Source organism: Mycteria americana, chromosome 1 (genome assembly GCF_035582795.1).
Source record: "Mycteria americana isolate JAX WOST 10 ecotype Jacksonville Zoo and Gardens chromosome 1, USCA_MyAme_1.0, whole genome shotgun sequence".
In the NCBI taxonomy this organism is placed as follows: domain Eukaryota; kingdom Metazoa; phylum Chordata; class Aves; order Ciconiiformes; family Ciconiidae; genus Mycteria; species Mycteria americana.
This window is the reverse complement of record NC_134365.1, coordinates 118,606,239-118,620,692: the sequence shown is the minus strand read 5'-3', so window position 1 is coordinate 118,620,692 and position 14,454 is coordinate 118,606,239. Positions and strand designations below refer to the sequence as shown.

The 14,454-nt window shown below is 46.9% G+C and overlaps 1 protein-coding gene across 7 annotated transcripts in view; it reads left to right on the top strand.

Annotated features, from left to right (window-relative positions):
• TIAM1 (TIAM Rac1 associated GEF 1) overlaps positions 1-14,454 on the top strand; it is a 194,372-nt gene that overhangs the window by 47,727 nt on the left and 132,191 nt on the right. For 3 of the 7 annotated variants that reach the window (XM_075517318.1, XM_075517281.1, XM_075517369.1), the window contains one exon: positions 11,303-11,362. The exons of 3 other annotated variants lie outside the window; for them this stretch is intronic. The gene's annotated coding sequence lies outside the window, so the exon portion shown is untranslated. Of the gene's footprint in view, positions 1-11,302; positions 11,363-11,475; positions 11,556-14,454 lie in introns of those variants that run through there. One more of the 7 variants, XM_075517300.1, reaches the window with a different exon arrangement.

Below are 14,454 nucleotides of genomic sequence, written 5' to 3'. Positions count from 1 at the left end.
ATGCTTATTTATCTATCTTTATTCCTTTATAATACAGCTGTGACCTGTTTTTAAAAAACAAAACAAAAAAACCCCAAAACAAAACGAAAACACCCAAAACCCAGAGTGAATTAAAACAGTGGCGGGTAATTCAGTTTGAATGTGTGCTGACATGCAAGATGTAGGTTCTTGGGGGCCAGAAGTTACGTAGATTGTTAGTATAGAAGATGGAGGACTGCTCAGATTAAAGTGGGATGCCAGACATTGATTTGCTTGTATGCATGTGGGAGACAATCAGATGTAGATGTACACTCAATTACACAGAGAGGGTTTTTTTCATTATGTGCATTCTCTAGAGTAGCCTATATTCTCTAGCGTATTCTTGCCATATGTGTTTAGTTTCCAGAAGTTTATATACGTTATCTGCTTTTCGTTCCAAACAATATAACATTTATTACTAGTTTCATGAGTTGTTGTTTCAAGGGGGAAAAATCTGTACAAAGCTGCCTGTAACTTTGAGTTCTGCTCTGGCACCGCACCATACGCAGTATATACCATCTGCATCAAAGAGGATGATAAAAAAAATGCATATCAACCGAGTTGCTGTGTAGTTGTCTTAAAGTCATTCACAGTCATGAAAATCTTTTTGAGGAGTGTTCCTGATGCTTTGCTGTTGGTTGGTAAAGATGGATTTTAACCCTTAACCCCTCCCCACACCGTAGCGAGAAACTAAGGCCTATGTTTTCAAAGTGGTGATGTGCACATCCCCGCTCTGCAAGTTGTTACGGTGACAGGCAGCCCTGGTGCTGCTTTGGGGACCTGTCCCTCCCTGCCCTCCTGGAAAGCCCCTGTGCTCTGCTGCTCGACAGCCAGCGCCAGAGATGGGATTCATCCCCGGGACGAATCTATAGAGCCAGGGCCAGGGTGTCCCCGAGGGGGTCCTGCGGAGCTGCACCGTCCCCTCTCTTAGCACCGTGCAGATGGGTCCTGGGCGAGGAAGGGCGGCGAGGGCAGCGGCGCCCAGGTCGCTTGTCTGCAGAAATAGGGGCAAGGAAAAGGGGGTGCATGCATGTGTATGTGAAGCAGCCCAAGAGGTGCTGGATAAAGCTGGGGTGTGAGGAGATGGAGGCAGGCATCTTCTGCACTGGAGAGTTTGTAGGGTCCCTTCCCAGCCTCCTTCCTCAAGATGGGGAGAGAGTGCCAAAAATGAAAGGACAAGGAAACGTTCTGGGGCATTGCAGAAGGAAGCTTCTTGTTGAGAAATTACTCTGCTTATGGGTCGTGTGCTTGCAGCCGTAGGAACCATGGATAGAAAGACTGTATTGGACATCATTATAAATAAATAGAGGAACCACTGCAGTGCTGTAACATTGTTTTCCACACTCACCTTCTTTTTTTTTTTTTTTAATTACTTACGCTTGATTGTTGCAACTGATTGCAATTGTGAGTGCTAATTTTAGTGCATAAATTTTATAATGGCAGCCTGCCAAGTGTTTGTGTAATGGAGGATAACAACTGCACAGAATTTGGTACAGGGTATGTTTGTCTTCCTTTCTCTACCAAATGTTGGCAACCGTTTCATGGGCTGATGTATTTGTATATAGCCAGTTTTCTTGAAGAAAATTCAACCAACCCCGCCCTGTGAAAACAGAAGAGCAATTTAGAGAACTGTGATGAGTTTTAAGAACAAGCTGAATTTAATGCTGATGATAAAGTGATCATTGCCTTAGTTTTAGGACAAATAGCAAAACCAATTGAGTTCAGTTTTAAACTTTGCATGATGGAACAGAGGGTAAATAATGTTGTTCTGACCTTAAGAAACGAATCCAATATGTTTAGCTGATGAAGTTAAAGACCAGCATATGGGTATATAGATCTGGGCCCTTAGAAAATGTCATGGCAGTTTTCCTAGCAGCCTGGTCCAATTTCCGTGAAGTTCAATGTCAGGGCTTGCAGGGAGAGGAGATTTAGTTGCCACAGGATACAAATCAAAGATTTATTTCCGAGTGAAATTTTAACTGAGGAATAAATTTTCTTTCCACATGCACATTTTCATGTATCCTGGATTCAAGATACAGTAAACCTGGGGCTGTTTTGTAGGGCTTTCCTCCTCTTCCAGGTGCATTTGTCCAAAGATGAAGTTTTTGAAGGGGTAGAGAGGATATGAAGAGTGCAGGTGGGTTTGTGGTGTTTAAGGGACAATTTCTATACGGATTGAAAATTGATACTAAAAAAAAAACCCCAGCTCATCTAATAGATTAGTTTTGGTACACAAATTATTGGGTGACCTCACTTGTAAGATAAGGTACCAAAACTAATTGGAACTCGTCATCTTTCTCCCACAGGTTTTTGGTGTCTCCTCTCACTTGTTTTTTATACTGTCATTCCAGTTGTGATTTGCCTTACATGCTTTTTTAAAAACAAGTTACATTTTCAAGCTCCCATTATACAAACATTTGTCTTGGTCATCCTTCCGAAGTTATTCACAGATGTATGTTTTGGCAAAGTCGGGGCCAAGAATGATGACAGGTGGAGGATCCACCTTCCTGAAACGTCAGCTCACTCTTTTGTGTTGGTTTTGGGCATTTTTAGTTCAGCTCTGTGCCATATGGGTTTTACTTAAGGAGATAGCTTGTCCCTGCAAAAACGTCTTTAAAAAGGATAGAACAGTTTAAATATGTTCAAGAGAATTAATTAAAATGCCTTTCAATTGAAAGGGAATGAGAAGGTGTTTTTTTTTTTTTTCCAAAATAAAGCTCCAGCCTTGTGAAACATTTTGCATCAATTACAAAAGGAACTTCAGTACATTTTTCTAAAATGAGGAATGAGCCAACTGCATCTGCTAGGTGTGGGAGTGACATTTCAAAATCCCACTGACAGTCGCATTATCAAACTAAACATCATCTCCCTCTTACTGGTGCTAACTGAAGAGCTCCCCACCTTCTAGGGGCGAAATTGTCCCTTCGGAAAACGCCGGTGGAAGGCGTGGGCACCTTTGGGCCTGAAACAGGACAGAGCCTGCAATTCTCTGCCATGGTAAAATTTGCTTTCTACAGGAAAGCAAACTTCACAGCTCCTTGTCCTCATCTATGTCTTAGCCGGTGCCAAGAGGGGTTCCTGAATTTAGTTTGCCAGGTCTGTTTGGAAAGGACACCTTTGTCTTCCCGGCGCCAAAGAGGCAGCCATGGCGCTCGGTACCGCCGTGATGCTGGTGGCCCCGGTGGCCGCCGTCAGTCCTTCTGCTCCTGCGGCTGTGGGCTGGGATGGGGCCCAGGGGCTCAGCCTCCAGCCCATCTGCCCGTCTCCGGTTTGTGCGCTGCTAGTCATGGCCAGCTCCCGTCTCTTCAGGAGGCTGTCAAAAATGCCTCATTTAAATAGCATATTTACATTAGTCAACTCTCCTTACCCTCTCAAAGAGGACCGAAGGAAGGGGAAAGTGTGAAATATTTTCTGAGCAGTGAGGACTTTTACTGTTGGTTTATATTTACAAGGTTTTTTCAGGTGATACAATAGAATATGTTACACTGTAGTGATGTTCCTCAGTCTTAAGCATAGTCACAATTATCTACTTACTTGCATCACAGCTTTTGTTGGTAGATTACTAGGTGCATTGCAGAAGAAGACCTTTGATGTCATCTCAGCTTTAATGGGAATGAATTGTAATGTGTTTTTTTGTTTTTTGAGAAGTGAAGTGTCACAGCAAAGGTCACGCTGTGGCACTACAGCAGAGCTGGGAGAAGGAAGGGGATCTCTGCTCTATGCTGTCAAGTGAGCAGTGCTGTTTCCAGTTCTAGTCTTTATTATTTTGCTTGCAAAAAGATGACAGAATTGTAGAACTGTGTAGGTTAGAAGAGCTCTCTGGTCTCTCCTCCCTCTTGGAAAACATTTACAAGCATTTTTCTGTGTGTGTGTATGTGTGTAAACAGTGATCTGGTGCAGGAGCATCATGCATATTGCCACCTTGTTTGATGCTGTTGCACCCATTCTGAGAGGATTTATTTGCCACGTTGGTCTGGAAGGGATGTGCTCAGCCCTGTGCAAACTCAGATCTCACAGCCCTGTCATAAAGAAAGCAATAACGTGAATTGAAAGAAGGTGTTTTTGGAGGAACTGGTACAAAGAGTGAGTTTGAAGGAAGAGAAAGGCTGGATGGGCACAGAGGAGGTGATGTTGGCAACGTAGCAAACAGCGTAATAGAAGGCCAGAGCCATGGACAGGACCAGGAGACAAAACGAGCAGTAATGAAAGAGAAGCAGTAACATCAGAGAGGCTGATTTGAAGGCAAAGCTGGAAATGCACGCAGAGAGGAGGTTGCCCTGTTTGATCTATTTGATACGTAGATTCACAGAAACAGAGGCCAGAACAGTGGTGGTGGTCATCTGTCTGCACCTGGTTATGATCATCTGCACCTGCAGCTCTTTGGGAATCCTTGGGAATGTACTTTGAGAGGGGATCCGCCGGAGGTACCTGTGAAAGCAAGTTCATTTTGCTGTGAGCACAGATGAGCTTGTTCAGCCAGGAGGCATTTCTGCAAGGGCTGCTCTTGCTCTGGAGAATCGCTTGCAGAACAGAAACCAAAGGTGAAGACCCCGATCCAGTCTGGTCTTCTGCATGACAGCAATCACGGCACGTCACGTACTTTCTCCCCGAGGCCTGCGATGCTTCAGTTCAAGTTGCAGTGTATCTCTTCAGATGTTCGGCTTCTTTCACCATGGCCTCGTTTGATGACAGTTTGCCGCGCCCCTGGGTGAGCCCCTCCGGCACCGTGTTACTTCTGTGCTGGAAACGCGTGCTCAGTTTGGCGTGCACGGCGTGCCTGCGGTAACGCCAGAGCTGGCCGGAGGAGCTGCCGTTTCGATGTGGTAACAAGGCAGGAATCCGGTGAAAGGGTTTATAGCTGCTGCCGTCGCTGTCGTGTTGTCCGACGCCTGCGCTGCGGTACTGCCCGGAGGCCCCCTCGGAGTCGGAGCCGTGCAGGCAGGCAGACGCTGGAGGAACGGCGCTGGGAAGGGTGACGGCTGGTGGGAGCCATGAGGAAGGCAGGCAGCGTGGGGCGAGCTGGGCGGTAGGTGAAGCAGACGGTAAAGGGCTGTCACCTTGGGAGGTGTAGAGGAGGGCACGAGGAAAGCAGACGTAGCAGCGGTGCGTGGCCAGCAGCCAGGCGAGGGGAGAAGGACTGTATCTGCGGTCGCTGGTGTCTGGGTTCAGGTATAAGCTGTGTTTTAATAAAAACACTCAGCATACATGCAATGGCTATTTTTTTCTTTTTCCTCCCGAGACTTTTATACGTTCCTAAACTTTACAGTGTTTGAATACCGCGGTGCAGTTCATAGCCCCGGGTGACTGGGGGGAGCAGGGGTGGGGAGAGGGCACGGGGATCAGTGCTGCTCGGAGGAGAGGACAAAGGCTGGGTTTGTAGGCTGGTGGGAACGCGCCAGATAAGAGAAAGAGAGAGAAGGAGAGGAAGAGGATGAGAAACGGATGTCGGAAGCGGTGGGTCAGGGGCGAGGGGCTGCGAAAGGCAGACCTCGGGGTCCAGCTGCGGGGGCAGAGCAAAACAGCACGGATAAAGGAGTTCATGATGCTGCAAGGCTGAAGAGAAGATGCAGCTCAGCAGAATAGGCACCTTGTAGCCTTTTTTTTTTTTTTTTAAATTTTTGGTAGGACAACGTTGTTAGTGAAACTCTGGCTTGATTAATGGAAATGGCTTGTTGTGGGGTGGGATGCTGTGCTCGCAGGACAAGATCGGATGTTCCCCACAGGTGCTGAAGCCAAACCAGCAATCTGCCTTAGAGGCTCGTTGGGAAAAACACAGAAGAAACTGTTCTGAGCAGCGTTGGTGGTGTTGAGGGAGCATGGCTGGGGCCGACTGCAGCCTGCTCCCTGTTTCTTTTGGCTTACTTTTCATAAAAAAAATTACTTTCTTGAGCATCTGGGTGATTTTTTTTATTTTTTTTATTTTTTTTTTAAATGCTCCAGGACTGAGTTGCTGTTGAAGGGGACGGTGTTATCCCACCTCTTCCGTTGCCGGGCCCCATGTTCCTACTGCCTTGCTTGTGTCAGTAGCAGCACTCCCAGGCCACGTGGCTGAATAATGGCCTGGTTTCATCAGATGCATTTTCGGGCAGCTCCATTTGACCGACACGTGGGTGCAGCCATGCTCGGGTGGCATGAAGGAGCCAGCGGGAATGTGCAGCCCTGGGTCGTGCTGCCCCTTTCATGGTCTTGGTTTGAACTAATAGTGAAAATGTGCTCTGAGTGACATCTGCCCTTCAGTTTTAGTATTACTGTCAATATTTAGTTGGTGGGGTGATCGGCACAGACAAAACCACCTTGCGGATCCCATTTGTCTTAATCCTTCCTTTCCTCTCGGTGTACCTTCCAGTTAGTGCTCCTCGAGTGGAGCTGCTGTAAGATGAGTCAAAAGCATCTGTAAGTGCCACTGTTACATTAATACTTGTACATAAAGGGCAAGTTTCTCGAGAGCGCTGCCTGCTCCGTGGGCTGTCCCTGGGCTGCAGCGTCAGACCTGCTGAGAGCGGCGTATTTAGAAAGCCAGGCTGATGTTCTCACGGAGATAGAGCTGTCTTGCTGGCAAGTGCTGCGTAGCCGGGGTTTAGACTTGCTAATAGTGACTAAACTATGAGTTGTGAAGAATGTGTTGGAGGCGTGATATGAGGAAAAATGGGATGAGGTAAGAGACAGGTCTTGGGCAAGAGCACAGAAGGGGGTACCGCGGTGAAAGAGAGAGGCTATCCCTGGCAGGTGAATGGCAAAACAGCCTTAAAACAGGGTTTCAGCATTAGATGTAGGAGATGATGATTCAAGAAATGTATACATATATCATGGAGGATAGGCCTATAGGAACAGTGCAGTTGGAATAAATGAAACAGAAGTGTTTTAACTAATATTTTTTTGATGTAAGAGGGGGGTGTGTTGCTGAGACATGGAGACAGCTCCATGGTGGCTCAGTTTGCTGACAAAAGCAGCGAGCTGGCACGAGTAGTGTCGGGCACGGGAAGGGCCACGGGCAGCTGGCAGTGCCCGTGGGTAAGAACGTACGTGCGGTTTGGGGGGATCAGAGGCAGAAGAGAGCAGGACGGGATGATTTCCCCCTGCTAGCAGTGTGGTATGCTGGTGTGGTTTTACTGTACCACCCCAGCCCCAAGTTTTAGGGCAAGTCACTGAAATACAGAAGGTGGGTTTTTCCATCTGTGCACGTGTCCATGTTTCTTGTTTTCCCCTCATTTTGTCCTTTTGCCATCTCTGGGAGCTCCCCTTCTGACTGCTCCGCTCTAGATGGGCTCTTTGCCCTTTAGCTTGTCAGGCTCGTACTGCCGTCACTTCTGAAGCGACCCTGATCCTTACGAGCGTGACACGGGTTCCCTCTGCCCTGCGCTCCTCGGGAGGGGATGGACGGACCCTTGATTGCACAAGTTGTCTTTTTGATAGTATCGCTTAGAGACAGGACGCTGGGGAGATAACATAGCTGTCTCTTTCCACTGCACTTCAGAGGGGTGGCTATTAAGAGCTGAACTAGGAGGCTTGACAGGGTAGTGCAAGCTACATGACGGTTGCTTTTTTTTTCCAGATTTGCAGCAAGATAGGAAGAGCATTTGGACGTGACCTGTCTATAGCCTGAGATAATTTCTGCACTGGCAAACACGGAAAGAGATAAAGCAATGGAGAGCTAAGAGCTAAACCTCTTCTGTAGAAATGCTTGGAGCATATGTAATAGGATTGTTGAATTGGAGTTACATGTTTTCAAGGATAAGTGCTGTTATGATGATACCGTACTGTTGCAGACATTCTTAAACCAGAAAAAAGGACTGGGGATTTACAGTAGTTGTTGGGGATGCTTGGGTTTCACTACGAGCTTCTAGAATAGCGAAAGAGAAGAAAAGGCCCTTGCAGATAAGACAAAATGGATCCCTAAGAAGGCTGGAGCTCCGATTGAGGGGAGTCCTGGGGGGAGAAAACAGAAGCTCTCTGACCTCAATGTAGTCAGGTATCACAGATTTTTCTTACAGAAAATACAAAGGTAAGGAAACTGTTTGTAGAGATCTTTTAGCCAAACTTTGGTTAATTTACATGGAAAAATTCAAAATTTTTTAAAAACATTTTCATTTGTTTTTCTGTGGACCTTTCAAAAGACACATTAAAAACTGTGCGCATCCCAGCGTCTATGTTAAATACATATTATTGAAGCTACAATTTTAAGCAAGCTAAACTTAGAAGATGTCAGAAGTGAGGTTGTCTGCCTAATCTTAACTTGTCCTCTTTACACGTGAGCGTTTCGATGCAGTGTTTAATTACAGGACACCTCCTGTCTTGCCTGCAGCATGTTTGCTTGGCGGCGGGCGCAAGGTGAGGGCTACCTCCGACCCTGGTTTTGTTGCAAGGGGGACTCGAGGATGGGGAGGAGGGGCAGGCTTTTTGTTGCTCTTGCTCTCTAGTTTGGGAAACCTGGAGTCTGCTTCTCCTGGGGACTTGCTGGCCTGGATGGATAAAAGTCTGGGCTGGGCTTGGTCTGGCTCACGGTGCATGTGTCTGTCACTTGTGCTCTTCAGCCCCTAGCCAGGCGAGGGAGGGAAATGCCTCATGTCAGAGGGAGCTGCTTTTGGGGCAGACGTCTGTGGTAAGGCAGGGGCTGGCTTTTGTGGGGCAGGAGAAGGATTTTGGCACGCGTGCTCCATGAGGGCCACCGGTGTTTGGCGTGAGTGTGCCCGAGGAGCCGGTCTGCGCTGAGCACGTGGCGACTGAAGCTGTCCGAAGCTGCTGCCGAGCTGGGTGCTGGACCGAGGCCAGCGCAGCCTTTTCCTGGGGCTTTCCGCACCCCTCCGGAGGCGGTGGGAAACGGGGAAAGTGCCCAGCCCGGCCCTGGGTATCGACGCTGATTTTAATCGTAGTGGAACGACAGTTCTGCCCATCATTAGGATTCATGCCAGCACGTTTTAAGACTTCCAAAATAATACCCTTCGTGCACGTGTAGTAACACAGATAAAATTTCCCAGAAAGGTTGCTGATCTACTGCTGGTCCTGCCTGAACTCCTTATAGACACAGTCCCTCTCCTGCCAAGTCCTCCTTGCTCCATGAGGTGTGTGTGGGGACCCTGTTTTTAGCTGAGTTTCTGCCTGTTTACAGGGAAAGCATTTCTTTCTTGAAAACCTGGCTGCGCTGAGAGAAAGCGACAACCAACACAAGGTAAACAAGACTTTTTGGTAAATGGACGAATGACTTTGTCCTGGTGCAGCGACCGCTGGGACCCTCTCTTAGCTGACGTGAAGGTGGATTGGGACCAGAGCTGAATATTTGAAGCTGCTGCCTAATGCCTGATGAGGGTCCTGCTCCAGCCTCTGCTCCAGCCTCTGCTCCAGCCTCTGCTCCAGCCTCTGCTCCAGCCTCGCTGCCTTCCACCCTGGGTGGCAAGCAGGCTGCGATGGGAAGCCTGCCTGCTTTACTTCTAGTTTAGCTAAGGGGATTGCTACTGTTTCTTGCTTTTTGTTGTTGTGGTTGCTAATCCTGCAGGCGGGCTGATTGTTCCCGTGTGTTCTTGGCTTTTATTTTTGTTTACTTTTTGGTGAAAATCCCCTTTTTGTGTTGTTTTTTGTTTCGGTTTTCCCCTCCCCATCCCTGCCAGTGCTGGTGTGAATAAATGGGAAGATGCCTTATTTTACCTGCAGTGTACTGGAGCCTTACTTTGACCTGCCGTATAGTGAAGGGAGATGCCTTTATTTCTGTGAGTGGGAAACCATGGTGGGTTGCTGGGAGAGCGGAGGTGCGGCTGTAGATCTGAGATGTGGTTTCAGGCCCCAAATCTACTGCTGGGGTGACCTGGCATTTCTCCCGGGGGGTTGGTGGAGCTTGTGCAGAGTTTGGGGGATCCTCGTGGAGCAGCCCCAGCTCGAGGAAGTTTTCATCTGAGAGCTGCTGCACGGGGCGATGCTGCGGGATTTGGGCCGTTTGCTCTTGGCAGCTCCCTCCTCTCTTTTTCAGCTGCGTTGCTCTTTGGCCATAACTGATATATTGTCAGCTAGCAAAAGACCGTTCACGTTGAATTACGGATGCATAAAACAGCGGCGGGCTTTTAATTGGGCAGCTATTCAGAAAGCAGGTGCTTCCTCTTGGGGTTTAAGTTACCAAATTCATCAGGGCATTTCAACTTCTTGCATTTTAAATTCACTGATCCTAAAGAACAAAGTCATTTTCTCGGCTTTGGAGGCTGACATCTGCTTACAGGGATTAAGCGTGTTCCTGTAGCAGTGGGCACAGATTTTCTTTGTGGAAGGGGATGTATTGAAGAGAGTATTAAACCCCGGTACAAGTTTCTGTACTGGGATGGAAATTGCTTTGCAGGTTTGGAAGGAGGCATGTTGGAGCTTGCTTATTTATTTGGCAGATGTCTGATGACGTTATATCATCTACAGAACTTGGAGCCTGCGAGCGTTTTGAAAGGGCTCAGTGCGTTGTGGTGGGTCGAATGGCAACGGGAAGCTCTCCTCTTCCTGTTTTCCTTTTGTGGGAAAACAACAATTTTAAATAACAAGCTGTCAGCAAGCTCTGCTGTGTTTTGAGGTGATGTGAAGATGGTCAGGAAGAAGGGCCATGGAAAATCTCAGTTGGATAGTGCTCGGGGAGCTGTCAATCAACTCACGTTTCCAATCTCTGAACAGCATGCGGTGATGATATTTGCTGGGGATAAGTGACCTTTTCCTACTGTAGTTGGACAGGCATTCTAGACATTTATTTTTCAAATTTATTCTGTTTTACTACCTTAAACCTATGTCAGTGCAACCTGTTTATTGTTTTGTGAGAGCCAGGCTAAACCAAATTTGGCCCCCAAGCATAATTTTGCTGACAGCATGACATCAGGAGCCAAGCTTTTTATAAAACTCAAGATCAATAGAAATGGTACAATTAGCTAAACCCAAGTCCAGTGGAAAGAGTTGCTTTTAAACAAGTAAATGGTCCTTGCAGGACTGGCAGCCCCAGATACTGCAGCCCTGAGCGCCTGGAGCTGACTGACTGCAAACCAAAGGGAAACTGACTTTAATTGAGCTTTGTGGCTCTGGCAAAATACAAGCAGCAACAAATAGGGAGAAGCAATTTGGATTTGAATTATTCCCCCCCCCCCCCCCCCCCCCCCCCCCCCGCATTAATAGGTCGAGGTGATGTTAGTAATAAAAATCTGGCCAGCTCTTTGGCTGCCATAGTTTGGCAGAGGTCTGTTGCAGGTAATGAGGGTCGTGCAGATTAACACCAGCTGTGTGCATCTGGCTTGATGTTTGAAGTTGACCTGTTAATCTTTCTCTTCCATTCCAGAAGCTACACAGGACAACAAATGTTTCCCTACCTTCCTACTTACTTCCGTAACGCCCTCATGTGAGTAATGACCAGAATGGTTTTGGTAAAGACTTCTACTGTTGTATCTGTTAGCAGCTCCTGCCCACCCTCCTTCTGCTCCGCTTACTTATCCCTTCGTTTCTCTGTCCTAGGGCAATGCTCCATAGCCTGCAGAGGAGAACGAGTGGTCTCTTAGAACTAAAAATGTTAAGGCTTTTTTGAAATACGCAAGGTAATACATAGTGAAATGTTTGTATGAAAAATCATGTCAGCAGCTGCACGTTTTATCAAAGAAAGTCTATTCGGAAATGTTTCTAGAAACATGACAGCACGAAATCTGGATAGTTGGTCAGTAATCTTTGCAAAGATACAAAACTGATTAAATAAAAAAATTCCCCTGAGGCACCCTGTAACTTGCAATATATGTATGACCTAGGCTTTTAAAGGCTCCTCTCCTGCCCTCGTTCTTCTCCACACTTCCTCCATGTGGTCACTCCAAATTGCTGCCAGCTGGCCTATTTGCCATGTGTGTTTGTTTGTGCTGCTTCTAATTTTTGACCTTTCAAAGAGACAGACAAAATCTGTGGCTTATGCAAATCTTTGAATTTGCAGCCAGCCTAGTAGTGGGCAGGAAAAATACAGGGAGTTTAAACCGCAGAAGGGAAGAGATTCTGTTCTTTAGTGCCTCACTATTGACCATAGACCCTAGCATGCCTATAAATGACTTGAAGCCTTGCCTGTTGTGTCTGAGGTTTTCTTACCTCCATGTCGCCGTCTGCCCTTATTTCAGGTGTCAGGATAGGTTTCTTCTGGTGTGTTTTCAGCTTGACAAATACAATTAGTTTTGTTTGTTGCAGGCTAAATGTTTTTTTCGGCTGTGTGGTTTTGTAGTGTGGTACCTTCATAGAGGCAAAAACAGAACAAAAAAATTGATTTTAAAAAAATGTCAGCAGTGTAGAGAAAGAAGAATGAAACTAGAAGACTGATATATCATCAAGCTGAATGCCCCAGTATGCCAATATGTGGCAGAAGAGTCAGTTAACAGAAAATGATAGTGAAATTGGGTGATATTTCCAGTTTCCCTAGAGTGAAAGCACATGCAGTTTACAATGGATAATGAAATGTTATGGTTTTTATGTCTAATATGTTAATTCTGCCAGTGCAGTAATCCCGAGGTTCCAATCCACCACAAGGCTGACATTTATGTTATAAAGAGATGCACAGACATTTATTGAGGGTATAGACTGACAGTGCATCTTAAAAAAAGAAAAAAAAAAAAAAGTGAAAGGTTTTCTCCTCATTCTCTCTTCCCTTCTCTTCCATTTCATCGTATCAAATATTGACTAATGTCTGAAGGCTGTTGCACCTTTCACGGCAAACCCAAAAGTTAATTCCTTTTTTTTTTTTTTTGTGTGGGAAGGGGAATATCCTGTGTGATGTTTTCATGCTTGTGTACGGCTTGAGTTTTGTAAGAGCAAGTCTTTGGCATTTTCAGCTTGGAGCATCCTGCCCTGTCACACAGCTGCATCACCAGGGTGGTCATGAATCAGACCAAGGTACTGATCCAGTATATAAACCATGTATTGTAGTGTATAAACCGTGTATCCTTCGCCCGGTTAGCCGTAAGCTGACCCCATTTCCCTGCTGTGCTTCGTTGCCGAGTGGTGGAGGCATGGCTCTGAGCTTGAGATATCCTTTTAATCAGGGCCGCATATTCCTGCTCCCCTCCTTGCAGCAGCACAGGTGCCTTCCTGATTGCACAGTAAGCAAGTTCAGGGAGCCAAAATGGCCAGAAAATAAAAATGTGTTTTTTTGGCCAGCTGTGTTTTGTGAGCCGGGGTGCTAGAAGAGGGCTGGTGGCTGGCTGGGGGTGGAAATGCATGGGCAGGACGTGGCAGCCCTGATGTGGAGTAGTTTAAGTAGGGCGAGGAGGGGCAGGGATGGGGGGCAGGTGGCTGCCTGGGGGTGCTGTTGGCCAACAGTGCAGATCCCTCCCCTCTTGGTGGGGAAAAGATGGCTCAGATGATGTGTGAAATTACAGCCATAGCCATAGAAGCACCTGAATACACTGGTTTTGACTGAAAGCCCAGCCTGGAGACACTGCATTTAATAAAGTTGCATCAGAGATCTTGCTGTCCTTTACTTACCATAAGCTCTGCTCTAGTTGACTTAACAGGGAAGGTGTGCCGTGGCTAGTGCACGTCCTTATTGTAATGAATGAAGTTTGGTGTGATGAATTGAAAGGTGCTAGGGTAGATACAGCCACCTACATTTCCTTTGGCATGTTTCTTTCTTATCTCACAGAATCTCTGACTGCCCACCTGCACCAGAGTGCTAGTTAGCAGCAGTCTCCCAGCTTTCGGTGCCTGTTGAAGTAAAGATGTGTTACCATTCACTCCTACACAGCAAAACCTATAAGCATGCTGATCAGCTTTAAGCAGGTACCAGAGCTCTGGTTAAAATCAAGGGCATTTTTCATGTGTCTAAAGTCAATCCCGTGGCTAAGTCTTGCTGAGGAGTGACAGACAGTTTCTGAGGCTGCCTGAAAGGCTTTGCTGCACCTTGCTTAACAAGAGTGAAAGGGAGAAGGGGAGTCATGGGCAGCCCATGGAGCACAACTTCAACAGGATTTCCTCTTGTGCAGAGCCAGTTTTTCTTAGCTCATGAGCGACGTCCCTCAGAAGCTTTGACATAGAGGGGAAAACTTCTCTTGCAGCCTGGTGCTTCCTACCAATGTTTGCAATTTCTCCTTGCCAATGCATTGGGACAATTTATCCCAGTACTGGGAAGCCAGCCACTTCCCAGCGCCTTTGGACTCTGGTGAAGGCTGATTGAAAAGAGGGAAACAGTTTAATGAAACATTTTGCAAAGCTTGGACCTCTTCACAGCGTACTTTGGACCAGTCCTTCCTGATTCTCCTGATATTGCCCTGAGGTCTCGGGCACTGAGCTGCTGTGGAGAGGGCTCCTGCTTGTAAGGGGCTGCTACTTGTTCTGCAGCACTTGCATCCTCTGCTCGCAGCACCCTGCTTCTGACACAGGTGTCTCTGCTCTAGTGCATCCTGCTTCTGAACTATGCCTCTGTATGCTGCCTACAATGAATAATTTCTCAAGTGTTGCTGTTACTGCATA